The sequence below is a fragment of the Pteropus alecto genome, unplaced genomic scaffold (assembly GCF_000325575.1).
Source record: "Pteropus alecto unplaced genomic scaffold, ASM32557v1 scaffold43, whole genome shotgun sequence".
Classification (NCBI taxonomy): domain Eukaryota; kingdom Metazoa; phylum Chordata; class Mammalia; order Chiroptera; family Pteropodidae; genus Pteropus; species Pteropus alecto.
In genome coordinates this window covers 6,779,869-6,793,503 of record NW_006435764.1, presented here as the reverse complement: position 1 = coordinate 6,793,503, position 13,635 = coordinate 6,779,869, and the positions used below count along the sequence as shown (strand labels likewise).

General features: G+C 43.7%; 1 protein-coding gene and 1 pseudogene across 7 annotated transcripts in view; both read left to right on the top strand.

Moving 5' to 3' along the window:
* The window catches only part of MARK2 (microtubule affinity regulating kinase 2), a 51,372-nt gene that overhangs the window by 8,873 nt on the left and 28,864 nt on the right, over positions 1-13,635 (top strand). The window lies entirely within an intron of this gene.
* LOC112479264 lies at positions 8,847-8,962 on the top strand (annotated as a pseudogene).

Sequence of the window (13,635 nt, the reverse complement as noted above, 5' to 3'; positions counted from 1 at the left end):
ATTTTGAGGAGACACTTGTTAATTTCGGTAGTGCAGTATTGAACTTGGTTCTCAAAGTGTGGTCTGGGGACGCCGGGGGGTCCCTAAGACCCTTTCAGTGGTACATGAAGTCAGAATTATTACATTATAACACTAATGCAGTATTTGCCTTTTTTGTCCACTCACTCTCTTACCAGTGTACAGTGGAGTTTCCCAGAGGCTAAATGATGTGTGTTGACATCATCACTCTTTGTGAATGAAATGTGTGTTTCTGTATTCTTGTGTTTTCTAGAATTTTTAAGATAATACTTTAAGGCATAAATAAGAGTGTTTTCAATGATGAACGCAGTTTGTTCTCAGTACTTCTACTGTGCCCTTAATAGCTTTCTTTGGTTGTATCTGTAATCTCTGCAAACCTCATTATTATTCAATAAATTATTATTTCAAAATCCCAGCATTTTCCTGGCACCTTCAAGGAAACATAAGAAGTAAGTACATGTAAAACCTTGGGAAAACTTCTCATTTCTAAACCATTTACAACTTATTTTAGCACTTGATTCTGTTTTATCTAAAAATAGAAGAAAATTTATAATATTTCTCTTATATTTAAGGATGGATTGTTGGCTTAAAAAGGGAGATTAGAAGAATTGCTTTCTCAACACATAACTAACTGTCACCTCTATTTACTGAAATGGATGTATGAACAAGTAAAAGGGAGGCATCTACTCAGAGAAACTGGGCAAAACTGTAAATAAGAAATGAAAAAAAAAAAAGAAATCACAATGAAACCTGTCTTCTCAGCTTCATAGATGTTAATAATGCACCTTGTGTCTGCGCAACAACATTTTCATGGCATGGTACAGTGCCAATTAAGTTGCGGCATCATTGCAAGGCCCATCGTTCCGAGTTTAGAGAAAAAGGAACTGAATGTTTTAGGTGTACACACCGTGAACTATTCCTTCAAAGCCAAAATGTATTCCATATTCCAGTTTTTCAACCTAGAAATGAAAAAGTCACTGAAGCCCCTTATATGATAAGTCATCACAGTGCTTCGGCTGGAACGGCGTACCCAGTAGCTGAGAGCCTAAAAAAGTCTTGAACAGCTGACATTCCCGAATGCCCACTGGATGACAAGTTAGTTAGCTTCAGGGTCCCGCCGCAACTTCACTTGTTACCACCGCTCGTCGAATTAAAGATTTAGCTGCAAACATGCAGATTGAATTAATATCTTATTTACAGAATTTTACTTTCACCTTACCAACGAGCACATTTATAGACATAGCTCAACTTGTACCAGCACCAGCTATGCTTCAAAGAATATTTTCTGTTATGTGAACGCTCAACAGCCAACACAAGTGGTGATAAATATGAAAGAGTTGAATAACTTTTTTGACTCCGATGGTTTATCCTGGAATGACTTCGTTTCCATTTGCTCCGTGGGTGCAGCAGCAACGGCAGAGAGAACTGCTGGCCCCTCATATGAGTCAAGGGAGCGGCCGCAGGCTACTGGTGGCCGGTGTCCTGGACTTCCGTTCCTTCCACACCAGTGGTTAACAAAAAAAAGCCATTTTCACTTAAGAATGTCCTGGATGAAGCACTAAAAATTATTAATTTTTATGAAGCTCAGCCCCCTAGTAAAGATTTCTTTTCTGAGTGGTGAAATGCAGAGTCCGTGGAACGCTGCGGCTGCACGTGGTGCAGGGCTGGCTCGAGGAAGCACACGTGTGTGTGGGAGCAGAACCAGCTGTACGGATCATCGTTTTTACTTGAAAGAGCAATGATGGACAAACCATAGCTATTCATACTCGAGTATTTTGTGGACATTTTCTTGAAACTGAACAAATTAAGTGTGTCATCTTTGCCAGTGATAACATTCAAGTTTTCAAGCGAAAATCAGAATTTTGGAAAGTTTGTATTTGTTAAAGACTCTTTTGATGAGATCGGTGGTAAAATTAATGGAATGTGATTTTTTTTGACATTGTGTGAAATGCCAGTATTGGGAAATTCTACATGAGTCAATGGAGGACTATTTTCCAAATTGCCAGTGGGTAAAAGAGCCATTGAGAGTGCAAGATGACCAATGGATTTTAATGTAAAAGTACACAAAACTTTGATAAAATTTCAGATTGCAATTAGCCTTTAAAAACTACCACTTGTTGAGTTTTGGTCTAGTATTAAAGAAGGAAATTCTCAGGATATGAATGGCTGTTAAACTCCATTTTCCAACTTTGTGAAGTGAGTTTTTTTTTCCCATCTTTGAACCAAAGCAACATATTGAAACACATTGAACGCAGAAGCAGATGTTAGAAGTCGACTCTCTCCCATTCAGGCAGGCATTAAAGAGAGATACAAGAATGTAAAAGAATGCAGCTCCCATTGTGAATTACATTTTGTTTTAGAAAACATAGTTTTTTCATTAAGAATAGGTTATTCGTGTAAACATGTAATTGTGTACTGTTATTTTAAATGAATTAATAAAAAATATTTTTTAAAATTATCAGTGTTGGTTTTTAATAAACTAACTCTCGGATAGCTATAACCCACATAAACAAAAGTTCTTTGCGGTCCCGAGTAATTTTTTTTTAAGAGTGTAAAGAGTTCTTGAGACCAAAAAGTGAGAAAACCTCTGTTGTAGACAAAACTTGATAGTCCCTCTTGGGTTGGTTTCTTGTGATGACTTTATAAAGAGGCCATGTTTATACTTCCCAGCCCCTATATAATCTCTGCTTTAGCCTCAAAGCCTTGAACTCAAGTTAGTTTACTTCCTTCTAATACATATAGCACTGGCCTTCTGAGATGTTTATTTTTGTTGTTTTATCTGTGGTTTGTTTGTTTATTCTTTTCCCCCTCTTTTTTTCTTCCTTAATTTTTTCTTTTTCTCATTTTCCCTTTTATTTTTAAATTTTCTCATTTTTTCTAATTTTCTCTTTTTAAAATCTTTTATTCTTTTTAGTTTGTTAGTATTTTTGTTTTGGGGGGGGTTTTGGTCTGGCCTTGTGTTTTGCTTGCATTATAAGATCAGTTCATTGGGTGGACTTTGGTGTGTGAGAAATTGTGGTTTGGAAGGTATAGTTTTTCTATTAAAAATATGTTTACATATAATGGGTTTATTAATGTTATTTAAAATGAATGGATACATATTTAAATCTCATTAATTTCTAATGCATTAAATATTGATAGGTATAATGTGTATAATCAAAAGCTTTTGGGGACAATCATTTTAAATAGTACAAAGGGGTTCTGAAACCAAAAAAATCTAAGAATCGTGATTGTAGACAACACTTGGGTTAATTCTCCCTGGCTTTGGTTGGTCAGTTTCTGGATAATTTCATAAACGGTTATATTGCAATTCCCAGCCCGTTTAGTCCTGGCTGGGCCTCAGGAAGGCACTTGCTGCCTTGGTTTGCTGTGGTCCTAGCAACACGAGGAAGTTTGTTCTCTGATCCCAGGGACTTTGACCAAAGTTGGCTCATTTCCTCCTCTGAATACATAGCATTGGCCTTGTGAGGTTTTTTAAAGTTAAATTTTATTTTTTAAATTTTGAGATAATTTTAAACTTAGAAGTGTTGCAAAAATACTCCAGAGAGTTCCTGTACGTTCTTCACCCAGTTTCCCCTTATATTAACATCTTATGTAACTATAGAGCGTGTATCAAAACTAAGAATTACTCTTGGTATAATACTATTTACCAAAGTATATAACTCATTCAGATTTCATCAGTTTTTCCACGGATGTGCTTTTTTTGTTCCAAGGTCCAGTCCAGGATCTCACACTGCATTTAGTTGTCATGTCTCCATAGTTTCCTCAAATCTGTGACCATTTCTTAGTCTTTCCATGCCATTCATGATGCTGACAATTTTGAAGAAAACTGGTCAGTTATTTTATAGAATGTTCCTCAGTTACAGTAGTCTGAAACTTTCTCATGGCCTTCTTATGTTAATTTCATTTTTTTCATTGTGATAAAATACACGTAACATACAATTTATATTTTAATAATTTTTAAGCATACAGCCTAGTGGCATTAAGTACATTCACAATGTTATATAACCATCACCACTATTTCTAGAACTTTTCCCATTATCTCAAACAGAAACTCTGTATCAGTTGAATAATAACTCCCTATCTCCCCTGCCCCCAGCCTCTGGCAACCTCGATTCTACTTTCTATGTGTATGAGTTTTCCTATTCTAGATATTTCCTGTAAGTGGAATCATACAGTAGTTTTTGTGTCTGATTCATTTCACTTATTGTAATGTTTTCGAGGCTCATCGATGTTGTAGCTTTAATTCCATTTTAAAAGTTAACTTTGATTTTACTATGATGATATGTATTGATTTGTTGGAAAATATAGTTATTAAGACTTGTAATGTATTTAGTAATATTATTTTAAATGAATTAATAGTTTAACATTTTTTCGGTTTTCATTATAATGCAGTAGCTATAACCCACATAAACAAAAGCTATTTGAGATCCTTAATAATTAGGAGCGTAGAGGGTTTCCAGACAGACCTGTGAGAATCACTTTTGTAGACAAGTGTGGGGTTGATATCCCTGCCCTTGATTGGTTGGTTACTTGCTGTGACCTCATAATGAGCCATTGTTTTGCAATTCCGAGTCCTGGCTGAGCTGCCGGAAGGCACTTGCTGCTTTACTTTGCAGTTGTTCTAGCTGAGGAAGCTGGTTTTCAGTGACCCAAGGGACTTTGACCAAAGTTGGCTTGTTTCCTCCTCCTGATACAGAGCATTGGCCTTTTTTTTTTTCTATTCCATTAAAAAGATCATTTGGCTTACTTGGATTTCATTATGACAGTAGATTTTTTTTTAGGCTTATGTGTTGGCTATTGGTCAATTCCAAATTTGAAAATTGCAAAGCTTGCTTAGCCTCTAACCTTGAAGAACCTTGGTGCCTACAATAGCTGAAGGCGTGTAGGCCCCAGTCAGTCGCTAAGCCAGAACACACAACAGGCTGTGTCCTAGGTGGCTGTAGAGCCTACACACTTCGTTCAATTTCTTCTGTACTTAAATTTTTGTTAGCCCTATTTCTTAATGCCTGCCAAATCCCACACTTCTGGAGGTATACTTTATTGTCTCTTGTCAGAGCTTAGCAGATTTGGTGTCTGTAACAGCGTGTGAACTTTATCGTTGCTCTATGAGTCTTTAAGAGACAGATCAAATTGCATTGGATATATAGTTCTAAACTGTTATCATTCTTGACCTCGTTCTTGTGCTTGTACTCATCCTCCAACTTCTGTAGCACCTCTGACTTTTGAAAGCTTCCCTTAGTACCATTAAGAGTAGACCTTTGGGCCTCCTCTATAATAGTCACTTGGAACAGCTTTAAGCACATTTTTTTAAATGATCTCATTGCCTCAGGATCACTTTTCATTGGAATCATTTTTTAAAAAACGAACTAATCAAGTGCTTAACCTATATCAGTTTGAGTCTACATATAGACTCGCAGGATTATAGGTCCATTTCCCCTCAGTCAGCAAGTCCCATAATCCTGTGCTTTTTACACAAAGCATATTTCTTTTCAGATTCACATGTGGCTTTCATTTCAATTCCAAAATTGAACTTGATGTGCTTTTTTTCTCTCTCCGGCCGCTGGTTTGTGTGGAAGATAGACTTTTGCTTTCAAAGGGGATTTGTTCACTCTATTAGCTAAGGCAGTGACTCAATAACGGTGCCTCCTGGATGGCCCTCTAAGTACATTACTCTGTTCCAAGTGGCTGGGAAACTCTTAAAGGGACTGGACTGAGTACTTGAAGAGTAGAGAATACCCTCCACCAGTTCCCACTCATGGTGTGCCCTGAGGCTCGTGTCTTTAGCTGTAGACATAATAACAGCTAACATTTATTGAGCACGCACTTTGTCCCAGATCCTTGTTTAGCTGTTTTACATTCATCAATTCATTTAATCTTTGTGAGATAGTAAGTCTTATTGTTTTCCCTACTTTACAGGTAAGGAAACAGGGCCCAGAAATGTTGAATAACTTGTTTAAGGTAAAAAGCCCAAGTGGTCCAGCATATGTGTGGGTGTCAGAGTCCTTGATCCGGGCTTTGGTTGTGTCCAGGCACGAGAAGATAGAGGCTCCTTAGGATTAGCTCCCAGCCAGTGTGGGGAAAAACGTCTTTCCTGGCTTGGCTTTAGGGTCGTGTGGGCGCACTTCTGCCTGACTCTTTCTGCCCTCACTGGCCTATTGTCACAGTGGCACCGGTGGTGGAGATGTATGCAGCAGATGCTGCTCTCTGGCTGACCTCCCTGATCTTGACCGGACCATACAAGAGCTGTGGGAAACTTAAAAAAAAAAAAAAAAAAAATCCTGGCTTCTTATTCTCCCCTTTTTCTCTTTTCATCTTCTGGAATTTCAAGAACTCCTTTAGAAAAGCCAGAGGCCTGACACCTAACATAGGTAACCAACAAGTAGTAAGCACCCCACAGCATAGAACAGTTTGGATTCCTAGATTTGACTGCCCTGCACTGTGGCACCCATGAAATGCCGTGATTCTTTCTGTAAGCGCTCTTCCTTTCCACCACACAAAAGAAAAAAGAAGAAAGCTTTTGTGTGTGGTTTTTAACTGTGTACGTGTTATCCCTATGAAACTAACATTCTCTCTTGACAACCTACATGCCGCTTACACACGCAGAGCCCCAGAGCTACTTGCTTGTAGCCTTGACTTCCAAGGACACCGAGCGTCGGAGCTAGGAGTGTGCATTTGGGACCTGCCAGTACAATCCTGGCAGCTGAACTCTGGCCATCCTGCTGTGTCTCTCTATCCCATTGCCATGTAAAGTGCCACCAGCTCCTGTTTGCTTCTGTTTGGTCTTCCTTTTGGTTCACCTCTCTCCTTAAGCTAGTCTGCATAGCTAAGCATGTGGTCCACCCAGACATCTGCAGTTGTTTCTTAGTGAGAGTGATTGCCGTGTGCGCCTCTGTGGAATTTCAGTTAACTTGAGTTTATGAGTTTATGGTTTGATTTACTCGCTCGTCTCACCCTGGCAATAGCGCCTTTTCTTTTATCCCGTTAGAGGTTTTGATTTTTATTAGCAAAGTTCTAAAATTTCGAGCCTACTTTAAGATAGCTCCGTGGGGTGAGGATAAAGAGGTGAGCCGCTGCCCTTGATTTAAGCATCACTTATCCACATGTGCCCCTCTGCTCCCCTAGCAGGGAGAGGCAGTTCTACTGTATGATTGTATTTGTGTTCAAACCTGATTCATTTCTCCAAGATCACAGTTTTATGCCATTTGTAAATTATTTTAGAACCCATCTTTTTGTTAAAGTGGAAAAACCAAGGTCCACATAAATTACTTTGACAAGCACAGCTGTCTCACGAGTGGTTCTCCCCCCTCCCTGTTTCCTGTCTGGACACATTTCTAACAACAGAGGTAGCTGCTGTTCACACGCAGGTATTCTTCAGTGATGCGGGCCACTGCCTCCTCGGAGAGCGCATGGCAGCCTTTTCTTGCTAATGAAAAGGCTGTCATAATGGGTTAGGTCCATAGGGGCTCTGCCCTTCTGTACTTGTATTCCCAGGGAGAAAAAAAATCTACCTTAATTACCACATCACACTGGCAGAGAGGTGTGGCTGCTAATTGATTAAATGACAGTCCTTTGCATTGATGTGGAACTGCTGGGGTTGTTTTGTTATTGAATAAATGTGTAGATTTGAGCTGGGGAAGTTTATTTTGGAGAGATGAAGATCTGTATAGGGATTTCCCTTTATTAAGCTTATGTCTTTGGTGCCATTTCTCTGTCCTTATTTTCTAACTCGGTAGTAAGAAGCACTCAGCTTTTGTTGCCATTTGGGTGCAGGTGATGAATAATGTCTTTTTCTCCCCGCGCCTCTGGTGTTCTCCCTTTCTGTTCGGTAGCACCAGATTCCTTTATTTGGTTTGGTTTTCATTCCTTCCTTCTGTCTTGGAATGGTCTAACCCTATTCTGAAATATATTTTTCAGATAGTGTTTAAAAGCAAACACCCTGCCTTAAAACCACAGAAACTGCTTGTGAAACAGCCGATAGGGCAAGCTGCCAAATCCACACTATTAAAACCAATCTCTTAATGACAAAATGTCAAACACTGATGTTAAACCTTCATTATGATTGTGGTGTGAGGGTTTTTCTCAATAATAAATGTTTAGGTGCTGAGCTCCCAGTTTCACATTCAGAATGCTTACATTATAAAATTCTTCGTGGCAGACCATTCCAGAAGAGTCTTGTGTAGCTAATCTGCTGTTGACTGTACAGGAAAGGTTTTAAACAAACCAATTCCCATTCCCCCTCACCTACTTTTTCTTTTTTTTTTTAATTTCAGGAAGTGGTTTTCTTTTGAGGTGATACAGACCAAGCACCAGCCTTTCCCATTTTTAAGATAGAACTAGCTAGCTGTTTTTTACCCCAGTCAAGTAGGACTTGAGCCTTAATCTTTATCCCTGGGCTCCGAATTAACTGACTTCTTTTCTTTTCAGATGGCATAGAATCTTCTCTGTTTGTCTAGGCAGTGTTATGTCTTTCCACGTACTTTCAGGAATGAGTGTTTGTCCCTCCCTGCTACCTTCCAAAAGCGTTCTGACACTGCTGGTAGCCTGATGGGTAAGGGTACCGCTTAAAGACTGGTATCGGTGGGCACTGAGCTGATACTGACTGAATGGCAGTTAAGGAAGGAGACCAGGCTTGACAACCAACAATTGGGAAATAATAGGAAAAGTGTATAAACGTGTCTGCCTAGTCACAGGCAGTACCGAGATGTGGTGGTTCCAGATGCAGGGCTTCAGAAATTCCTTCCAGGACGGGGTTCCATAGTGTAGCACTTAGCGTGTCTGCATGCAGAAGGTCCTGGGTTTGTGCCCCAGTGGAGCCACGGTCCATGGTCTACGGCCACGCCACCCTGAACAAGCCCAATGTCTGATCTCGGAAGCTAAGCAGGATCAGGCCTGGTTAGTACTTGGATGGGAGACCACCTAGGAAGACCAGGTGCTGTAGACATAAATAATAATAATAATAATAATAAAAAAAGAAATCCCTTCCAAATCTTTTCCTCTTGTGTTCCATTGCTGGGTGCTTTTTCTGACTTCATTTCCATGACTTGAGTCCTGAGCAGCTTTTTTGACTGTTTACTCTCTTTCCTTATCATCTTTGCTGGCGTATTGGGCCTGTCCCCAGTTTCTCGATGGGGGTTAGGTGAGGAAGGCTAAACGATTGATTCTGCAGTGAGTCTCCTTGGGTTGTCTCCCTCCATCAGCGTCACACGACTTGCACCATGGTCAACTCAATGGGCCAGCATCCCCATTCACTGAAACCACGGAGTTTCAGGTAGAGCTCAACAGCACTCATGGTCCCAGCTAGAAGTGAGACCTGGGATCTTCAGAGCTCTCAGCCTGTGGTTCTTCTGAAAAATAACAAAAGCCACAGACTTCTAGCAAATTGGGGGGACTAGGTAGACTGTAACTTTAGTTCCTGGATTTTGTCTCATATCAGACTGTGTGCTTTGTGCTTATCTCTTCTACTAGGCAATGAACTCTTTTGGAAGATGGGCTGGATTTTATCCTCCTCTGTATCTTTTCCTCCCCTAGGGTCTTCAGATGCTTTGTGTGTGGTCATCTCTCAATTATTTGTGAAATAATAAGAAAAATTATAACATGGACGTTTTTCTCCACTTGTAACCACCCTTGGGGAAGTGTGACCATATTGATTTGTAAATCAGACATCTATCCAATTTTTGGCCATATAAGTCACAAGTCTTAATTGGTATCTTAATAAGTGTAATAATGACCAAAAAGAACTTTTTAAGGATGAGAAGATGAGGGAGAAGGTTTATACCATTACTGGATTGTGATAAGAACTCGGGAGAATGCGCCGCTAAGGAAACTCTGCCTGGCTTTCCGAAGTAGGGACCTGCGCCAGAAAGGCAAGCCCCCCTGGTTTTGCTGAGTTCTGGCCCACGGTATCTGTGGTGACATTGTTGCTTCTGGTTAAATTGGCCTCATCCTTTCCTCTTTTACGATGGGTGGGCAGGTACACTGAGGGGTGAGAATTTTGTCCCCAGATGGTGAGATCACATGTGTCACTGTCAGCGAGCCAGCGTCAGTTACAGTGGGAGAAGGGCTCCGGCGCTCGGCCCAGGAAGGACTGCATTCACGCCACCTCAGCGCCTGGCGAGGGTGAGGCCCAGATTTGTCTTTGAGCATCTTGGGAGATCTTTTGCTTTTCTGAATTGACCAACAGCTGTGAGGAAATTGGGCACCACGTTTTCCAGGACCATTGTGGATAGGGCAAGAGTGAGAAGGCCGACCATTTTCTCCTTTCTTCTTGATTCCCTGGTCTTTGTGACTCAGGGTGTGAAAGCTCCACCTGATTTTTGAATCTCCAGTTTTTGAGCGGATGCAGAAGGCGGCAGCCGTATAGGGTGGTAGAAAAACGACTCGTTGGACTGGTCTGCTGGGACCCGCCTCCCCCTTCCCCTACTCTGGGCAGGGAAACTGAAACTGTTGCTGCTGGGCTTTGCCAGGTCAGTTTCTCCTCCTGGGTCACCTACCCATGGGACGCAGCTCCCCCACCCAGGAGCCCTCCGAGGAGCCAGCTGCTGGGGAGTCATGCTGCAGGTGGGGCAGGTGCTAGGTGCTAGGTGTGCCGGACCCTAACAGGCACTGCACCTACTCAGAGCAGTTCAGACCAAGGCCGCGGAGCCCTGGGGCCTGCTGCTAATAGACTCTGTGTCATGGTGCCTTTCCCTGGGCCTCGTGGCCACGTTTATGGTATGCAGAGGCTGGGAAGGGTGAGGAGCTTGTAAACTGGGTAATTGAAGTCTAGGGAGGGAAAGGATCCTTCCCTAGGGCGCACTGAGTTCAGGATTGTAGTGTTTCGAAGTCCCGTAGGTTAATTTTAAAATTTTCAGCCCTGAGCAGAAGAGATTTTCCAGTGTGTGAGCCTGGTGTCCAATGTGGCGGCACATTAGATGAGGTTTACCTAGGGGGCCAGACTTTTTGGCAGGTCGATCCTATGTAAGCCAAGGTCAGGATGTGGTCTTCAGGACATGCAGACCATGCCCACTTCCTGCTCAGGTCTCAGGGACAGGGTTGGAAGGCCTGTGAGCACAGAGGCACCGAAGCCCTCCCGTCTGCACAGGACAGATGCTCAGAGCTCATCTCCAGCCCCTTATTTTAAAAGTGGGGAAGTGCAGGTCCCAGGAGAGTGAATGATGTGTGTTGGTGGTATAGTGGTGAGCATAGCTGCCTTCCGAGAGAGTGAACAACTTGCTCAAAGTTATGTAACTTGTTTGGGTGGAGCTGGGTCTAGAATCACTCTCTTGGGGACCTTGGCACTGTACCCTGATTGCTTACACTTCAGAGGCAGTCCTGTTGCTTAAAAGGCTTTTGTGGGGGCTACCTCAGACCCCTTTGGTAGACAGGAGGCTGGGAAGGGACAAGTGGAAGGGTGGCAGGCCCCAGATCCACAGACAAGTTTTGAAATCCTGCCAGCACCAGAAGGCCCTAGAGGATGGGTTTAAGGCAGTGGGCAGAGTTGTGCTAAGAGTTTGGGTTAGGAGTTTCTCCAAAAAAAAAAACCAAACAGGAAGACCCTGACCCTGACTTTTCTTCATGGATTAGGAAAGCCTTTCTTGGGAGCCTCAGTGCCCAGGCAGGGTGCCTGGGCACTGAGGACAGATGACTTAAGTCCTAGAAGTTTCCCTTAGGCTGTAATGGTGAACAAGACAGCCACCAAGAGTTGTGAAGGAGACAGGCCATTCAGGAAGCAGTGAAGTCCTAGTGCAAGAAGAGCTGACTGTCAGACTCCTGGAGACCCATGTCAGGGACCCTGTGATGTTGGAAGGATGGAGCAGAGAAAGCTTCCTGGAGGAAGTGATGTCTGAGCTGAGGCTAACCAGGAAGAAGAATAGGAGTGGACGGTGGAGGGAGGGTATTCCAGGTAGTAGGAGGCTACAGCAAAGGCATGGAGATCTGAGAGAACATTCTACATTTGTAAACAAGTGACAAGAGCCCAGAGTTTGACTCTAGGAAGGGACAAGGGTGAGGCTGGGGCTTCAGGCCAGAAAATGGAGCCAGGCAGGTCATAATGCTGCTGAAGGGAAAATCCAGGAACCATGTGGGCCGAAAATCAGTTTTACATGTCTACGTATGTATACATACGTAGACATGTAATCATATATGTACACATACATGCACACACACACATCTTGCGTGCGTATCTGTGTGTGTGCATTTAAGGGATGCCTTGCATACGAAGCCATCACTTTCCACTTCCAGTGTTGGGTGCCCTGCTGAGATGACTGTTGGTGTCTCCCCGCTCCACGCCCCCAACCATGTTGTAGAGTGAAAGGCACTGGTTTTTCTGTGTGTGGGTTGGGTGGAGAGCAGGCCGTTCTAGGTTTCTGTCCTGGCTGGTTTTAGCTTTGCGGCAGGGCCGGCTGAGGATACCGTGGGGCCTCCTCGGGCCCAGGGGTCCGCAGCAGCTTCCCTCTTCTCACAGGGGAGTGGCTCACACCTACTGCGGCCACCATAGGTTCTGCGTGCTTTTCAGAGGCAGCCTGTGGAGGCTGATGGTAGCAGTTGGTGAGGAAGAGGAAGTATCTGGTGGGCATCCCTCCTGCCACTCCTCACAGACCTTTCTCTCGCTAAACAGCACCTCTCTGTGGCAGCCTTGGGCTGAGCTTTGGCAAAGGAAGAGCGCTCCCCTCCCTGGGGGAGGGTCCGTCATCTGTAGCTTCTGCTCTGCCCTTGGTGACGGACTAGATTGCACAACACAGCCAGTGAGAGTCCTCCTTCCCTCCGTTCGGTGGCAGTTGGGCACAAGTGCATGAGTGGCAGACCTTAACTTAGAGGCCTGTGGAAATGACCGTGCTCCAATCTGTAGGGTCCAGGACACAGCCAGCAAAGCGTGGGAAAATCAGTCTACACTCGGAGTGTGGGCCCTCCGCCTCGGAAGGGTATAATAGGACAGCGTTTCACTTCTGACCACGTGTGGATGTTGCCCTGTAGACAACTGGGCTGTCCCCTCTCCTGCCAGGGAGCGAGTTTGGTTCCCATGCTCGTCCTGCTTTTGCCATTTCCCACTGCCTTTCCCCAGAGACCGTAAACCTGCCCACCTCCTGTTGTGTTCCAGTTCTGATAGGAGTACCATTCAAAGTTCTTGGCAGGAGACCAACCTGCTCCTGCCCGGTTGGTTCCCCTCCTTTTCCCAGTGTGTTTGATGTGCACGTTCCCCAGGGTTCTCCCGCAGCTGGTTGGCTCTGTCGTGTCCAGAGAGTGGAGCTCTCCTGAAACGGGAACCCAGCTGCTTCCCTCCCTGGTTTTAGGGGTGGGGCTTGAAAACAGAATCATGATCTCCCTTCCTCCCCCCACCCTCAACACTGCCAGGCAAACTGGAGTGACTGGCTCTGAGCCTCTGAGCCGGACTCAGCCCACCTCACTGCTCTGCATGACAGCAGCGATCTGGAGGAAGATTAATGGACGTGTGAGTATGTGAAGCACGTTACTGGCCCGGCCTGCTCCTCCGCGGCAGGTGTGGACTTATTCTGGTGTTCGGGAGACCAGGGCTCCTTGGAGGAGATGGCGACCCACCCAGGTGTGTGTCTGCCTAAGGCCACCCTGTTCTCTAACGTGTAGAGAAATAGAAAACGCTTCTAAACACCTCTGCTCTTC